The sequence below is a fragment of the Bos taurus genome, chromosome 9 (assembly GCF_002263795.3).
Source record: "Bos taurus isolate L1 Dominette 01449 registration number 42190680 breed Hereford chromosome 9, ARS-UCD2.0, whole genome shotgun sequence".
Taxonomy (NCBI): domain Eukaryota; kingdom Metazoa; phylum Chordata; class Mammalia; order Artiodactyla; family Bovidae; genus Bos; species Bos taurus.
Window position 1 is genome coordinate 83,236,027 of NC_037336.1, and position 17,823 is coordinate 83,253,849.

A 17,823-nucleotide genomic window follows, 5' to 3' on the forward strand; every position below is an offset into this window, starting at 1 on the left:
TAGAGTCTCGCGATAGCTACACTGAGCCATTAGAGAATATGTGATAGGCTGAACGTCAAAGGAGGAGGTGGCACTCTAAGCGGATTTAGAAGTGGGCGGGGCTGCTGGCTGAAGGTTATGGGTCCTACTAGAAACAGATATTAAGAGCTGTGTCTTTAATAAAAAGACGAGAATTCTGCAGGTACACTTTGTAAATTGTTTCTAGAAAGCAGCCACTAATCAGTTACGGTTGAAGTTTGTCTCAGAAGTTATTTTAAAAGACTCTCCAGGGAGATGTGAGTAAATATTTTAAGATGAGGAAAAAACTACACGTATTGTGACGAAGCTGGACTTCCAATATCTTAAGCTATTTTTTTTTTTTTTCCCCTTTTCTTCACTGGGTGGTAGCCTTTTCTCTTGGAGGTAGGCTTATGCCTAGGTAAACTCCGAAATCACTGAGCAGCTTCAGAACCAAGAGCATGGAAAATAACGGCTCAGAGAGTAAAGAATCTGCCTGCAATACGGGAGACCCCAGTTCGATCCCTGGGTCGGGAAGATCCCCAGGAGAAGGAAATGGTAACCCACTCCAGTATTCTTTCCTGGAGAATCCCACGGACGGAGGAGCCTGGTGGGCTACAGTCCATGGAATCTCAAAGAGTCGGACTCGGCTAAGCGACTAACACTTCCAGACATGGGGCACTCGATGACTGAGTACCTAATGAGGACTTTGAATTATGCTGCGGAAGGGCGTCTTGGCCTGTGTGATCACAGAAGCACAAAAATAAGTTTTTGCCTATAGGAGGATCCGTTAGCTTTGGAGACAGTCCAGAGTGGTCGATATTCTTAGTACCGAACTTCATGACAAACCTCTAAATCTAAGAGAAGCTATTTCCGTAAACAAAACCACTTAGAATACAGTGGAAATCAGTGACCTTATCCAGAGTTTCCGGAGGCAAGCTAAAAAAGTAGTCCTAGTGCTGGAAGAGTAGGCAAGCAGAATCCCCCTTCATTGGAGAACTAAGCCTTTTATTAAGTGCAGGATATAATGGAGTTTTTCTTTTGGAAGTGTAATTTGAAACTCCATACTTAAATGTATATGGCGCTACGACAGGTGGTCTTTGATAGTTTTATGTCACACTTCACCAATGGAATAGAAAATCAAGCTCATAATTTTACCAAGTCCTGCTGGTGCCAGGTAGAGATATTTTAAAATAAGCCCAGCCTCATTTCATTTTTGTTCAATGTTATCGAGTAATTAGTCTCTACAGACATTATTGTTAACCTGTACAAAAATAGTAAACTAGGGATCCAGTTATATATCTAGAGATGTTATTTCAACTCTCTTATGTAATACAGAGAATTCTAATACAGTAGCATATGCTTACAATCAAGATTTTAACAGTTTTTACAATGGTATATATGTTCAGTCCTGTATTTTCAAAGTATAGCCTTTGAATAGTTCTCTATGGAGTAACATGTTTTTCAATATAGAATCACTAGAGCTAATTTCAGAAAACGTGACTCATTTTTGCACCTTAGCATTCTGGAAGCTCCCAGCTGTGAAGCAGCTGTTCACGCCTCAGTTCAGTTAAGTTCAGTTGCTCAGTCATGTCCGGCTCTTTGCTACCGCATGGACTGTAGCATGCCAGGCTTCCCTGTCCATCATCACCAACTCCCGGACCAACTCGAACTCATGTCCATCAAGTCAGTGATGTCATCCAACCATTTCATCCCATCTCATCCCCTTCTCCTCCTGCCTTCAATCTTTCCCAGCATCAGGATCTTTCCCGGTGAGTCAGTTCTTCACATCAGTTCAGTTCAGTTTAGTCCCTCAGTCGTGTCCAACTCTTTGCGACCTCATGGACTACAGCACACCAGGCCTTCCTGTCCATTACCAACTCCAGGAGTTTACCCAAACTCATGTCCATTGAGTCAGTGATGCCATCCAACCATTTCATCCTCTGCCGTCCCCTTCTCCTCCTGCCTTCAATCTTTCCCAGGATCGGGGTCCTTTCAAATGAGTCAGTTCTTCACATCAGGTGGCCAAAGTATTGGAGTTTCAGCTTCAACAACAGTCCTTCCAATGAAAACTCAGGACTCATCTCCTTTAGGATTGACTGGTTGGATCTCCTTGCAGTCCAAGAGACTCTCAAATGTCTTCTCCAACACCACAGTTCAAAAACATCAATTCTTTGGTGCTCAGCCCTCTTTGTAGTCTAACTCTCACATCCATAGATGACTAGTGGAAAGACCATAGCCTTGGCTAGATGGACCTTTGTTGGTAAAGTAATGTCTCTGGTTTTTAATATGCTGTCTAGGTTGGTCATAGCTTTTCTTCCAAGGAGCAAGTGTCTTTTAGTTTAATGGCTGCAATCACCATCTGCAGTGATTTTGGAGCCCCCCAGAATAAAGTCTGCCACTGTTTCCACTGTTCCCCCATCTATTTGCCATGAAGTGATGGGACCAGATGCCATGGTCTTCGTTTTCTGAATGTTGAGCTTTAAGCCAACTTTTTCACTCTCCTCTTTCACTTTCATCAAGAGGCTTTTTAGTTCCTCTTCACTTTCTGCCGTAAGGGTGGTGTCATCTGCATATCTGAGGTTATTGATATTTCTCCCTACAGTTTTGATTCCAGCTTGTGCTTCATCCAGCCCAGCATTTTGCACGATGTACTCTGCATATAAATTAAATAAGCAGGGTGACAATATACAGCCTTGACGTACTCCTTTCCTGATTTAGAACCAGTCTGTTGTTCCATGTCCAGTTCGAATTGTTGCTTCTTGACCTGCATACAGATTTCTCAAGAGGCAGGTAAGGTGGTCTGGTATTCCCATCTCTTGAAGAATTTTCCAAAGTTTATTGTGATCCACACAAAGACTTTGGCGTAGTCAATAAAGCAGAAGTAGATGATGTTCCAGAACTCTCTTGCTTTTACAATGATCCAGTGGATATTGGCATTTTGATCTCTGGTTCCTCTGCCTTTTCTAAATCCAGCTTGAACATCTGGAAATTCATGGTTCACGTACTACTGAAGCCTGGCTTGGCGAATTTTGAGCATTACTTTGCTAGCGTGTGAGATGAGTGCATTTGTGCAGTTCACTCCTGGCAGAATTCAATTCATCCACCCATCTAGATGCTAAAGATGTAATAGCATTCTCAAGTGGAAATCAATTGATTGGACATCAGCCGATCAGGGTATCACTCAGTGTTCATAGAGTTCAACTGCCTCTTCTTGAAACTGTAAATGTGGTCAAAGTCAGACTACTTGCTTCCCTGTGTGGTCTCACTAGGCCAAATTTATAGTTACAATTCCTTTTGGGGACTAGATTTATTCTAATCTTGCCCCTAACTCTGGTCTTCTGTTTTAGAAAGATTGTTACAAGTTTTTCTCAAGGAGGACTGATTGAGAGGGAGTAAATGAGTAAATGCAAATTTAAATCCCTTTGCAGGCAGAAACAGCATAACTGATGCTTTATGAGTAGAACCTTATTCTTGCAAAGCCCATTCATGTACATTTTCCCATTTTGATTCTTGTAATGATAATATGAGATATTTTAATTTTTCATCTTACAGAAGAGGAACCTGAGACTTAGAAAAGTGACGTGCCACAGGTTAGCTCTAACGGAATAAGAGGATCTAGAACTCTTGACTCCTCTGTCTAGGCTGTTTCCTCTTTATTACTAATTGTGTTGCCTATCAAGTAAAAAGAAATAATTTTTCACCAAACTTTATAGATTGTCAAAAAAAAAAAAAAGACAGGAGGTGTGATGACACAGTGTATCAACAGTGAGGATCATTCAGACCCAGCTCTCCTTTATAGAAAGATCATTAATAAAATTCCTTGAGAAGTTTATTCCATATTCTACTTAGATTTGCCTACTCTGTGGAAGTGAAGCCAATGGCCACTCAGTGTTATTAAGGCTAGGCAAAGAGGACTCTTTGTTTCCATTTTCTTGGCTACCTATCTGCCTTAGGACTGTTTTTCCTCTTTCTGACAAAGTGAAAATATCTGGGTCAAAAATCACTATTTCAGAATGAATTACAATGTCCAAAACTATTGTTAAAATGTGTCTAGTATTAACAGGGAGAAGGTGATGGCACCCCACTCCAGTACTCTTGCCTGGAAAATCCCATGGATGGAGGAGCCTGGTAGGCTGCAGTCCATGGGGTCGCTAAGAGTCGGACACGACTGAGCGACTTCACTTTCACTTTTGACTTTAATGCATTGGAGAAGGAAATGGCAACCCACTCCAGTGTTCTTGCCTGGAGAATCCCAGGGATAGGGGAGCCTGGTGGGCTGCTGTCTATGGGGTCGCACAGAGTCGGACACGACTGAAGTGACTTAGCAGCAGTATAACAGACAGTGGAGGGAAGAAGCATTGTTTTGGGAAACTGGTGCTGGTTGAGGTGATCAGCTGTGTTGAAGTGAGTGTGTACCAGGTCAAACAAATAAGAAACAGTATCAGATTGGGCATGCTTTGCTGTAGCATGACTGATACATTAGGAGACAGGAGTATGTGACTTGAACACAAATCTTCCTATTTAGAACTTCAAAGATTTTGTTTGGCTAACCATGGATAGGTTTAACTGTTAACTGTCAATTTAATTTTTCCTTGATAATTTGCAGGTCAAATTTATTTCAAAGTCCAAGGTTTGTTCTGTCTCCACTGCTGCAAGCTCAACCTGTAAACTGCCAACTGTACCTCTCATAATTTATAAAGCAAAACGTGTAATCTATACCCCAAATGCTGCACAGGACATGGATTTATGACATAAGGAGAATGGAATTCACCATTTCTTTGTAAGTACTTATTTTGGATGTTAATAAAGCAATGCTTGTAAATTAGGTAAACTCAAGGAGAAAGCTGAAGTTGGGTCTGATGGGTAAGGAAAGATGTGAGATTATATACAGTTTTTATCAATGAAGATAAGATAACCTGTATCCTTGATACCCTTCTCAGTTACTCCTCACCTCCATTCCCTGTTGTTACTTTTTCCAGTGGCATATTGTTTCCCCCAACTGGTTCTGTCTATATGGCCTCTCAGCATTAAGGAATAGGGACATTGTAGATAAATCTCTTGATGCTTAGACTTAAGTAGTATTTACTATGCAATTTTGAGAAATACAGAACTGAAATATTTTTGAATATTTCAAGAGCCACTATCATGTGTCATTTTAAAATATACACATGATGTGGCACTTTCAGAAAGAGTCTACATTCTCATGGAAACTTAGTCATAGTAGTGTTAGCATAAAATGATGTTTGTCAAAGGATAAAGTACCTTTCTAAAGCTTCCATCCACTAGAAGGTCAGCACTGTGCTCAGGTTTGACCATTGGTGTATTGTTTAGGTGAATATTGGTGACAATGGTAAAATTAGGTTTGAGTTTCCACTTTTCTTTAAATCATATTAAATTCCCCTTTTGCTTTATTATTGTTGTTTAGTCACTAAGTCATGTCCAACCCTTTGTGACTCCGTGGCCTGCTATGGCTTCTTTTCCACCATGCCAGGCTTCTTTGTCCTTCACTATCAACTGGAATTTCCTCAGACTTATCTCCATTGAGTCAGTGATACTATCCAACCATCTGATCCTCTGTTGTCCTCTTCTCCTCCAGCCCTCAATCTTTCCAAGCTTCAGGGTCTTCTCCAATGGGTCAGCTCTTCACATCAGGTGGCCAAAGGATTGGAGCTTCAGCATCAGTCCTTCCAATGAATATTCAGGGTTGATTTCCTTTAGGATTGACTGTTTTTGATTTTCTTCAGTCCAAGAAACTCTCAAGAGTCTTCTTCAGCACTGTAATTCAAAAGCATAAATTCACTGGCACTCAGTCTTCTTTATGGTCCAACTCTCATATCTGTACAAGACAACTGGAAAAACCATAGCTTTGAATATATGAACCTTTGTCAGCAAAGTTTCTGCCTTTTAATATGCTGTCTAGATTTTTCATAGCTTTTCTTTTTTTTTGATTTTTCATAGCTTTTCCAAGGAGCAAATGTCTTTTAACTTCATGGCTGTAGTCACCATCTGCAGTGATTTTGGAAAAAAATCACCAAGAAAATAAAAATCTTTCACTGTCTGCACATTTTTCCTTTCTATTTTCCATGAAGTGGTGGGATTGGATGCTATGACCTTAGTTTTTTGAATATTGAATTTTAAGCCAGCTTTTTCACTTTCCTCTTTCACGGTCATCAAGAGTCTCTTTAGTTCCTCTTCACTTTTTGCCATTAGGGTGGTATCATCTGCATATCTGAGGTTGTGGATATTTCTCCCAGCAATCTTGATTCTAGCTTGTGATCCATCCAGCCCAGTATTTTGCATGAGGTATTCTGCATATAAATTAAATAAGCAGGGTGACAATGTACTCTGGGACCTCTGCCTTTTCTAAACCCAGCTTGTAATCTGAAGGTTCTTAGTTTAGGTACTGCTAAAGCCTAGCTCGAAGGATTTTGAGCATTACTTTGCCAGCAGGTGAAATGAGTGCACTTGTACAGTTGTTTGAACATTCTTTGGCCCTCCGGGCCCTATGTGAAGTGAAATTCAGTCAGCCGTGTCTGACCGTTTGTGACCCATGGACTATACAGTCCAAGGAATTCTCCAGGCCAGAATACTGAAATGGTAAGCAATTTCCTTCTCCAGGGGATCTTCCCAACCCGGGGATCAAACCCAGATATCCCACATTGCAGGTGGATTCTCTACCAGCTGAGCCATCCTCCTTAAATAAACTTAAATACCTTACCTACTGCACAGTGGTAGCATTCAGTTCAGTTAAGTTGCTTAGTCGTGTCCGACTCTTTGCAACCCCATGAATCACAGCACGCCAGTCCTCCCTGTCCATTACCAACTCCCGGAGTTCACCCAAACTCATGTGCATCAAGTCAATGATGCCATGCAGCCATCTCATCCTCTGTCGTCCCCTTCTCCTCCTGCACCAAATCCCTCCCAGCATCAGGGTCTTTTCCAATGAGTCAACTCTTTGCATGAGATGGCCAAAGTATTGGAGTTTCAGCTTCAGCACCAGTCCTTCCAATGAACACCCAGGACTGATCTTTAGGATGGACTGGTTGGATCTCCTTGCAGTCCAAGGGACTCTCAAGAGTCTTCTCCCAACACCACAGTTCAGAAGCATCAATTCCTCAGCGCTCAGCTTTCTTCACAGTCCAACTCTCACATCCATACATGACCACTGGAAAAACCATAGCCTTCACTAGACAGACCTTTGTTGGCAAAGTAATGTCTCTGCTTTCTAATATGCTATCTAGGTTGGTTGTAACTTTCCTTCCAAGGAGTAAATGTCTTTTAATTTCATGGCTGCAATAACCATCTGCAGTGATTTTGGAGCCCCCCAAAATAAAGTCTGACACTGTTTCCACTGTTTCCCCATCTATTTCCCATGAAGTGATGGGACCGGATGCCATGATCTTTATTTTCTGAATGTTGAGCTTTAAGCCAACTTTTTCACTCTCCACTTTCACTTTCATCAAGAGGCTTTTCAGTTCCTCTCCACTTTCTGCCATAAGGGTTGTGTCATCTGCATATCTGAGGTTATTGATATTTCTCTCGGCAATCTTGATTCCAGCTTGTGCTTCTTCCAGCCCAGCATTTCTCATGGTGTATTCTGCATATATGTTAAATAAGCAGGGTGACGATATACAGCCTTGAAGTACTCCTTCTCCTGTTTGGAACCAGTCTGTTGTTCCGTGTCCAGTTCTAACTGTTGCTTCCTGACCTGCATATAGGTTTCTCAAGAGGCAGGTCAGGTAGTCTGGTATTCCCATCTCTCTCAGAATTTTCCACAGTTTATTGTGATCCACACAGTCAAAGGCTTTGGCATAGTCAATAAAGCAGAAATAGATGTTTTTCTGGAACTCTCTTGCTTTTTCCATAATCCAGTGGATGTTGGCAATTTGATCTCTGGTTCCTCTGCCTTTTCTAAAACCAGCTTGAACATCAGGAAGTTCACGGTTCACATATTGCTGAAGCCTGGCTTGGAGAATTTTGAGCATTACTTTACTAGCGTGTGAGATGAGTGCAATTGTGCAGTAGTTTGAGCGTTCTTTGGCATTGCCTTTCTTTGGGATTGAAATGAAAACTGACCTTTTCTAGTCCTGTGGCCACTGCTGAGTCTTCCAAATTTGCTGGCATATTGAGTGCAGCACTTTCTCCTTGCTATTCTTTGGAACTCTACATTCAGATGCTTATATCTTTCCTTTTCTTCTTTGCTTTTCACTTCTCTTCTTTTCACAGTTATTTGTAAGGCCTCCTCAGGCAGCCATTTTGCTTTCTTGCATTTCTTTTCCATGGGGGTGGTCTTGATCCCTGTCTCCTGTACAATGTCACGGACCTCCGTCCATAGTTCATCAGGCACTCTATAAGATCTTTTCCCTTAAATCTATTTCTCACTTCCACTGCATAATCATAAGGGATTTGATTTAGGTCATACCTGAATGGTCTAGTGGTTTTCCCCACTTTCTTCAATTTCAGTCTGAATTTGGCAATAAGGAGTTCATTATCTGAGCCACAGTCAGCTCCCGGTCTTGTTTTTGCTGACTGTATAGAGCTTCTCCATCTTTGGCTGCAAATAATATAATCAGTCTGATTTCAGTGTTCACCATCTGGTGATGTCCATGTTTAGAGTCCTCTCTAGTGTTGTTGGAAGAGGGTGTTTGCTATGACCAGTGCATTCTCTTGGCAAAACTCTATTAGCCTTTGCTCTGCTTCATTCCGTACTCTAAGGCCAAATTTGCCTGTTACTCCAGGTGTTTCTTGACTTCCTACTTTTGCATTCCAGTCCCCTATAACGAAAAGGACATTTTTTTGTGTGTTGTTTTTGCGGGGGTAGGGGGGGAGTGTTAGTTCTAAAAGGTGTTATAGATCTTCATAGAACCGTTCAGCTTCAGCTTCTTCAGCATTACTGGTTGAGGCCTAGGCTTGGATTACCAGCATATTGAATGGTTTCCTTGGAAACGAACGGAGATCATTCTGTCGTTTTTGAGATTGCATCCAAGTACTGCATTTTGGGCTCTTTTGTTGACCATGATGGCTACTCCATTTCTTCTAAGGGATTTGTGCCCACAGTAGTAGATATAATGGTCATCTGAGTTAAATTCACCCATTCCAGTCCATTTTAGTTCGCTGATTCCTAGAATGTCGACATTCACTCTTGCTATCTCCTGTTTGACTGCTTTCAATTTGCCTTGATTCATGGACCTGACATTCCAGGTTCCTATGCAATATTACTCTTTACAGCATCGGACCTTGCTTCTATCACCAGTCACATCCACAGCTGGGTATTGTTTTTGCTTTGGCTCCATCCCTTCATTCTTTCTGGAGTTACTTCTCCACTGATCTCCAGTAGCATATTGGGCACTTACACACAGTAGTAGCATATAATCGTCAATTATGTTCATATGCATTAAAGTCCCTTCTTGATTATTAGATCCTAAGAATTAACTTTAAAAAAATAAACCAAATCCATCCAACCATCCAGGTAACTCTAGTGAAACCAACGTAAACACAGATATTTAGAAACCACTAGAGCAAGTGATTTCCAACTTAAAAACTAATTGATTCTTTGATGGTTAAAAAACAAGCTCATGTAAACCAAATCCTCATTTTCCATAGCTATAATGTTATAAACTGGGGTACCAATCCTGGAAATCTTTTCATACTTCAAAAATGCCAAAATCACCTTCACAAGAATTAACTAAAAATAGATGACAGATATTGGGTTAGCCAAAAAGTTTGTTTGGGTCTTTCAATAATGTCTTATGAAAAAACCAGAACAAACTTTTTGGTCAACCCTATAAATATAAAATGTAAAAGTATAAAACTCTTAAAAGATAGCATGGAAGAAAACCTAGAAGACTTTGGGTATGGTGATGATGGGGGTACTTTTAGATAGTACACCAAAAGCATAATCTGTGAAGAAAAATAACTGATAAGCTGGGCAGTTATTATTTTATTAATTTTTTTCAATAAAACAATAAATTATTTATTAAATTTATTAGATTTAGTTCTTTAAAATTGAAATAATCTGCTGTACAAAGAAAATCTCATGAGAATTAGAAGATGAGATACAGAGTACTAGAGAATAATGCAAAAGAATCATATGATAAAGGACTATAACTGCAATCATTAGTTAAGGGATACATAAGACTTCCCTGGTGGCTCAGATGGTAAATAATCTGCCTGCAATGTGGGAGACCCACATTCAATCACTGGTCTGGGAAGATCCTGTGGATAACAGAATGGCTACCCACTCCAGTATTCTTGCCTGGAGAATTCCATGGACAGAGGTCCATGAGATCACAGAGAGGTGGACATGACTGAAGGACTAATACTTTCATACAAGATAAAAAGATATAAGATGCGGCTTCTAAAATATAAAACCTGGTGGAGGTAGAGAGCAGAAATATAGAGCCTTAGAATGTTATCAAACTTAAGTTCTTATAAGTTGTTATATGTAAGCCTAATGGTAACTGCAAAGCAAAAAGCAGATGTACAAAAGTTAAAGAGAAAGGAATTAAAAAATACCAATAAGCAAAGTTAGCAAATTACAAAGGAGGAGAGAAAGAAAAGAAAGAAACAGAGAGGAGCTGTGAAACAACTAGAAAATAATTAACAACATAGCTGTAAATAAATACATATCAATAATTACTTTAAATGTAAATGTACTAAATTCCTCAATCGAAAGACATCGAGTGGCTTAATGGGTAAAAAATAAGACTCATCTTTATGCTTCTACCAAAGACTCACTTCAGAAATGCACAGACTGAAAATGAAAGGATGGAAAAAGCTGTTCTATGCAAATGGAAACCAAAAGAAAGATGGGGTAGCTATACTCATATCAGACAAAATAGACTTTAAAACAAAGACTATAATAAGAGACAAAAAAGGACATTCTATAATCATAAAGGGGTCAATCCAACATCAGGGATCTAACATTTGTAAATTTTTATACACCCAACATAGGGGCACCTAAATACATAAAGCATGTATTAACAGACAAAAGTGAGAAATAGGAATGTGATAATTTATATCAATGGGTAGATCGTCTAGACAGAATATCATTAAGGAAACATCAGATCATATGTTTTATGTAACAAATATACACAGAACATTCCATCCAAAAGCAGAATACATTCTTCCAAAGTTCACAACAAAGGACATTTATGAAAAGCTCACAGCTAACATCATATTCAGTGAGGAAAAAATGAAAACATTCCCTTCAATAACTGGTGCAAGGCAGTAATGCTCACTCTTACCACTTCTATTCAATATGGTACTGGAAGTCTTAGCCAAGGTAATGAGTTAAGAAAAGAGAAATAAAAAGGATCCAAATTGGAAAGGGAGAAGTAAATTTTTCTCTATTTGCAGATGACATAATTATATATGTAGAAAACTCTAAAGACTCAAGTAACAAAACCTGTTAGAATTAATAAATGAATTCAGTAAAGTTGAAGGGTACAAAATCAACATACAAAAATCAGTCATGTTTCTATACACAAACAACACAAAATACAGAAACTGGCTGAAAAGGAAATTAAGGAAACAATTTAGTTCACAGTAGCAACAAAAAGAATAAAATATTAGATGTAATTTGACATAATACACAAAAGACATACACTGAAAATTACAAAGCATTGGTAAAAGAGATCAAGAGACACAGATAAACGGAAAGACATCTTTTGTTTGTGGATTGGAAGAATTCATAAAATATCCATATTACCCAAAGATTCAACGGAAGATTGCATAGATTCAGTGCATAGGTTCAATGTAAGCCCTATCAAAGTCCCAATGACATTCTTTACAGAAGTAGTATAACAATTCTAGTATTCATATGGAACCCCAAAAGAATCTTGAGAAAGGAAAACAAAGTTGGAGGTATCATACTTCCTGATTTCAAATTATATTACAAAGCTATATCAAAACAGTATCCTTGCAAAAAAAGACATATAGGCCAGTGTAACAGAATAGAGAGCCCAGAAATAAATCCACACAACTGTAGTCAACTGATCTTTGACAAGAATGCTAATTACCCATAATAAGGAAAAGTTAATCTCTTCTCAATATTGGGAAAACTGGATATCCCCATGGAGAAGAATGAAATTTGACCCTTCTCTTCCATCATCTACAAAAATCACCTCAAAGCAGATTAAAGGAATAAACATAATTCCTGAAACTGTAAAACTACTAGACTAAAATATAGGGGAAAAGCTTCTTGACATTAATCTGGGCAATAATTTGTTGGATATGATGCCAAATCACAGGAGCAAAAGCAAAAACAGACAATGAATTTTGTCTATTTTTCAATGAGATTGCAAGGAAAAGCAACCTACAGAATGGGATAAAATATTTGCAAACCATATAATTGGTATGTGGTTTAATATGAAATATATAGATAATTGGGCCAGTCAAACAGCAAAAACAAACAATAAAAACAAAACAAACCTGATTAAAAAGTGGACTAAGGGCCTGAATACACACTTGTCAAAAGAGCACATTCAAATGGCCAACAGGTATATGAAGGTAAGGGTGCACAACATCCCTAATCATCAGAGAAGTGGAAATCAAACCTACAATGAGCTATTACTTTAAACTTGTTAGAATAGCTATTACAAAAAGGCAAAAGAGATGCTGACAAGGCTATAGGGAAAAATAAACTCCGGTACACTTTTGATGAGAATGTAAACTAGTACAACCATTATGGAAAACGGCATAGGTTTTCCTCAAAAAATGAAAAATACAGCTGCCATATGATTTAGCAATCTCATATCTAGGTAGGTAACCAAAGGAAATAAAATCAATATCTTGAAGAAATCTGTACCCCTGTGTTCACTGAAGCACTATGCACAATATTCAATATATAGAAACAATCTAAAGTGTTCATCAATGGATTAATGGATAAAGATGATGTGAGTACATATATGTTATTGTTGTTCAGTCACTAAGTCATGTTTGACACTATGCGACTCCATGGACTGAAGCCTGCCAGGCTTCCTTGTCTTTCACTATCTCCTGGGGTTTGCTCAAACTCATGTCCATTGAGTTGGTGATGCTATTTAACCATCCTCTGTTTTCCCCTTCTCCTTTTGCCTTCAATCTTTTCCAGCATCAAGATCTTTTCCAATGAGCCAGCTCTTCACATCAGGTGGCCAAAATATTGGAGCTTCAACTTCAGCATCAATACTTCCAATAAATGTTAAGACTTGATTTTGTTTAGGATTGACTGGTTTGATCTCCTGGCTGTCCAAGAGACTCTCAAGAGTCTTTGCCAGCACCACAATTCGAAAGCATCAATGGACAAACCTGGAGGACAAGTGAAATAAGCCAGACACAGAAAAACAAATTACTACATGATGTAATTTATATATGGATTCTAAAGCATTTGAACTCATAAAAGCAGAAAATAAAAAGGTGTTTTCCAGGGACTTGGGGATGGGAGAAACGGGGAGATGTTGTTCAAAGAGTATACACATTCAGTTATGCAGGATGAATCACTTCTGGAGATTTAATGAACAGCGTGTGACAATGGTGGTTTAGTCACTAAGTCATGTCTGACTCTTGCGACCTCATGGACTGTAGCCCACCAGGTGCCTCTGTTCATGGAATTTTCCAGGAAGAATACTGGAGTGGGTTGCTGTTTCCTTCTCCAGGGGATCTTCCCAACCCAGGGATTGAATCTAGGTCTCCTATACCACTGACAGACTCTTTATGATTGAGCTACAACAGTTCTCTGTGACTATACTTAATAATATTGTATGGTATACCTGCAATTTGCTGCAAGAGTTGATCTTGAGTGTTCTCACTACAAAAACTGTGATAGCAATGTGTGGTTATGGATATGCTGATTAACTTGATTGTAGTAATCGTGTCACAGTGTACATATATATTAAACCATCAAGTTGTACGCTTTAAATATATACAAGTAATATTTGTCGATATCTCAATGAAGCTGAAAAAATGGTAACTGAGAAATTTCAACAGTTTGAACTGCCCTCATCATAAAATGATTCATTTGTAATCAAATAGGTATTATATATCTCATTGTATTTTGATCCTTTGAAAGGTAATTATCCATGTAGAAGAAATTCTTAACCAAACGATATTACAGTAGCTAGAATGCTTTGCCTGTACCAAATATTTTTAACAAATGTGTGTTTTCTATATTTTGTTTGATAAGAGGTGGGAGGAATTTCACCTGTTCTACCAGAAACCAATAAAGGAGTCCTGTTGCTTTAATGACTATTTCTCCTGTGCAGAATATTTGTTCAATTTTGTTCCAGTTAAATGTAGTATATGAAAATCAATTTGAAATGCATAAATTTGTGTCATTAAGGAGGGTAGTTCATAGTGGATATACTGGCAGAAATGGAATATTTAATCAAACACTAAAAAAAAATCCAAATTATCAGTGATTATTACCCTGATTACAAAAAAAGCATCTTCTTATGTAAAATAGAATATTTATGATTGTGTATTTTCAGTCATCTAGAATACAGGTATGTATTTGGAAAACTCTTCAGATTTATTAAAGTTCCTCTGCCCTAAATTAGAAGCAGTTTTAGTTAAGTTTTTCATCATTCTCATCCACTTTACAGTGGAGCTTAAAAGAGGTATACTATTTTTATAGTGACTGCTGACTGTATAGTCATTAGAAAATTCGAAATAGTGAAATGAATGATGGAAAAATGTGTTTGTAGATATAAATGAATTTAGGTTCCTTGTATCATATGCTTTATTTTTTAATTAGAGATAAATATGATTGTGTGGAAGTCACAAAAATTGTTTCATTAATGTTATGTCATATGGGTCTCTTTGCTATTTCAGGGAAGTTTTTTTTTTTTTTAACCTGGTATGTTAAACTCATTTGTGGCAAGCATCAAAATATCAGTTTAAGCAGATTTCCTAACTTAGTCTGAATTTCTCTTTATAATTTAATATCTTTTCATTTCTTGGGGAAACATGAGAGTTTTTCTACGTAGGACCAAATTTTAGGAAAATGATCATCACCCACCTTTTGAAGGAAAATGCTATGACTTGGTAGAGAAACTGCCTGAAAATTATAGGAAGCTCTACTAGTTTGAATAAAGTTTCAAATAGTGCACAGACAAGGTAAAAACACAGGCTCAATTCTGTAGAGCTGACTTCTCTGCTACATTATTACTATATAATACAAAGGAAAATTTATGAAGTCCATGAGGCAGATATACCCTAGGCAGACACTAGCAATATGAATATAGTTAAAGGAGAGCTTTCCTGGCTCAGGCGGTAAAGAATCTGCCTGCAATACAGAAGACCTGGGTTCGATCCCTGGGTTGGAAAGATCCCCTGGAGAAGGGAATGGCAACCCACTCCAGTATTCTTGCCTGGAGAATCCCATGGACAGAGGAGCCTGGTGGGCAAAGAGTCGGACATGAGTGACTAACACTAAAGGATATAAAAACCAACTTCCCACTCCTCTATCAGTAAAATATCCCCCTCACAGCTGCTTTGGTACTTGATAGTATATAAGTGAAAGAAAGTGGAGTCACTCAACTGTGTCTGACTCTTTGCAACCCCATGGATCATAGCCTACCAGGCTTCCCCATCCATGGGATTTTCCAAGCAAGAGTACTGGAGGGGGTTGCCATTTCCTTCTCCAGGGGATCTTCCTGACCCAGGGATCAAACCCAGGTCTCCTGCATTGCAGGCAGATGCTTTACCATCTGAGCCACCAGATATTTATTTCTTTGGATAAAGATATCACATGCAGCAATTTTTTTTTTTTTTACTTTACATATGATATATTCTGTTCAGTAAATATTTTGCAGAATTAGATGCCAAGTTCTTTACAAGTTGTGGGAATATAAAGTTGAATGAGATAGAATCCTTGTCAATTTTTATCACTGCCTATTAAGAAAAGATAGCTGTGTTAAAATTAGTATAATGAACTTTTGTATGTGCTGTGGTAGAGTGCTGATTATTGTGAGGGCATAAATGTACAAATGAAAAACTATTGGAATGGTTAGAATTTTCTGAGGGTAATTGAGTGTTGAAGGATTAATAGGTATGTACCAGGTAGTCAAGTGTGCCTTAGGAAGCATCACTATGAACAAAGCTAGTGGAGCTGATGGAATTCCAGTTGAGCTATTATAAATCCTGAAAGATGATGCTGTGAAAGTGCTGCACTCAATATGCCAGCAAATTTGGAAAACTCAACAGTGGCCACAGGACTGGAAAAAGTCAGTTTTCATTCCAATCCCAAAGAAAGGCAATGCCAAAAAATGCTCAAACTACTGCACAATTGCACTCATCTCACACGCTAGTAAACTAAGGCTCAAAATTCTCCAAGCCAGGCTTCAGCAATACATGAACCGTGAACTTCCAGATGTTCAAGCTGGTTTTAGAAAAGGCAGAGGAACCAGAGATCAAATTGCCAACATCTGCTGGATCATTGAAAAAGCAAGAAAGTTCCAGAAAAACATCTATTTCTGCTTTACGGACTATGCCAAAGCCTTTGACTGTGTGGATCACAATAAACTGTGGAAAATTCTGAAAGATATGGGTATACCAGACCACCTGAACTGCCTCTTGAGAAACCTGTGTGCAGGTCAGGAAGCAACAGTTAGAACTGGACATGGAACAACAGACTGGTTCCAAGTAGGAAAAGGAGTACGTCAAGGCTGTATATTGTCACCCTGCTTATTTAACATCATGAGAAATGCTGGGCTGGAAGAAGCACGAGCTGGAATGAAGATTGCTGGGAGAAATATCAATAACCTCAGATATGCAGATGACACCACCCTATGGCAGAAAGTGAAGAAGAACTAAAGAACCTCTTGATAAAAGTGAAAGAGAAGAGTGAAAAAGTTGGCTTAAAGCTCAACATTCTGAAAACGAAGATCATGGCATCTGGTCCCATCACTTCATGGGAAATAGATGGGGAAACAGTGGAAACAGTATCAGACTTTATTTTGAGGGGATCCAAAATCACTGCAGATGGTGATTGCAGCCATGAAATCACCATCTGCTTGCTTCCAAGGAGCAAGAGTTATGACCAACCTAGACAGCATATTAAAAAGCAGAGACGTTCCTTTGCAACAAAGGTCCATCTAGTCAAGGCTATGGTTTTTCCAGTGGTCATGTATGGATGTGAGAGTTGGACTATAAAGAAAGCTGAGTGCCGAAGAATTGATGCTTTTGAACTGTGGTGTTGGAGGAGAGTCTTGAGAGTCCCTTGGACTGCAAGGAGATCCAACCAGCCCATCCTAAAGGATATCAGTCCTGGGTGTTCATTGGTAGGGCTGATTTTGAAGCTGAAACTCCAATACTTTGGCCACCTGATGTGAAGAGCTGACTCATTTGAAAAGACCCTGATGCTGGGAAAGATTGAGAGCAGGAGGAGAAGGATACGATAGAGGATGAGATGGTTGGATGGCATCACCGACTCAATGGACATGGGTTTGGGTCAACTCCAGGAGTTGGTGATGGACAGGGAGGCCTGGCGTGCTGCTTGTCATGGGGTCGTAAAGAGTCAGACACGACTGAGTGATTGAACTGAACCAAACCAGGTAGACAAAGAGATAAGGTATCCTCAGTAAAAAGAGCCTCTTGAATATGAAAGCCAAGAGGTATAATACAGACTGGATTATTTGAAGAAATTGCAGGATTTTGGACGTAGGTGGCTCTTTTGGTCTAAATGTTTATGTTGTTTTGGTGACAAAGTCATGTCCGACCTGTTTGCGACCTCATGGACTGTAGCCCACCAGGCTTCTCTGTCCGTGTGACTTCCCAAGCAAAAATACTGGAGTGGGTTGCCATTTCCTTCTCCAGCGGATCTTCCTGACCCAGGGATCAAAT

The 17,823-nt window shown here is 39.0% G+C and overlaps 1 long non-coding RNA gene across 2 annotated transcripts; it reads left to right on the plus strand.

Annotated features, from left to right (window-relative positions):
- Positions 1-29: 29 nt before the first annotated feature.
- Positions 30-13,194, plus strand: LOC132346129 (uncharacterized). Of its 2 annotated transcripts, none has more exons than XR_009495867.1 (3): positions 30-1,174; positions 4,607-4,780; positions 13,094-13,194. It is a non-coding gene; the product is annotated as an uncharacterized lncRNA (long non-coding RNA). The 2 variants fall into 2 exon arrangements; XR_009495868.1 differs by having other exon boundaries at positions 30-181.
- The last annotated feature ends 4,629 nt before the right edge of the window (positions 13,195-17,823 follow it).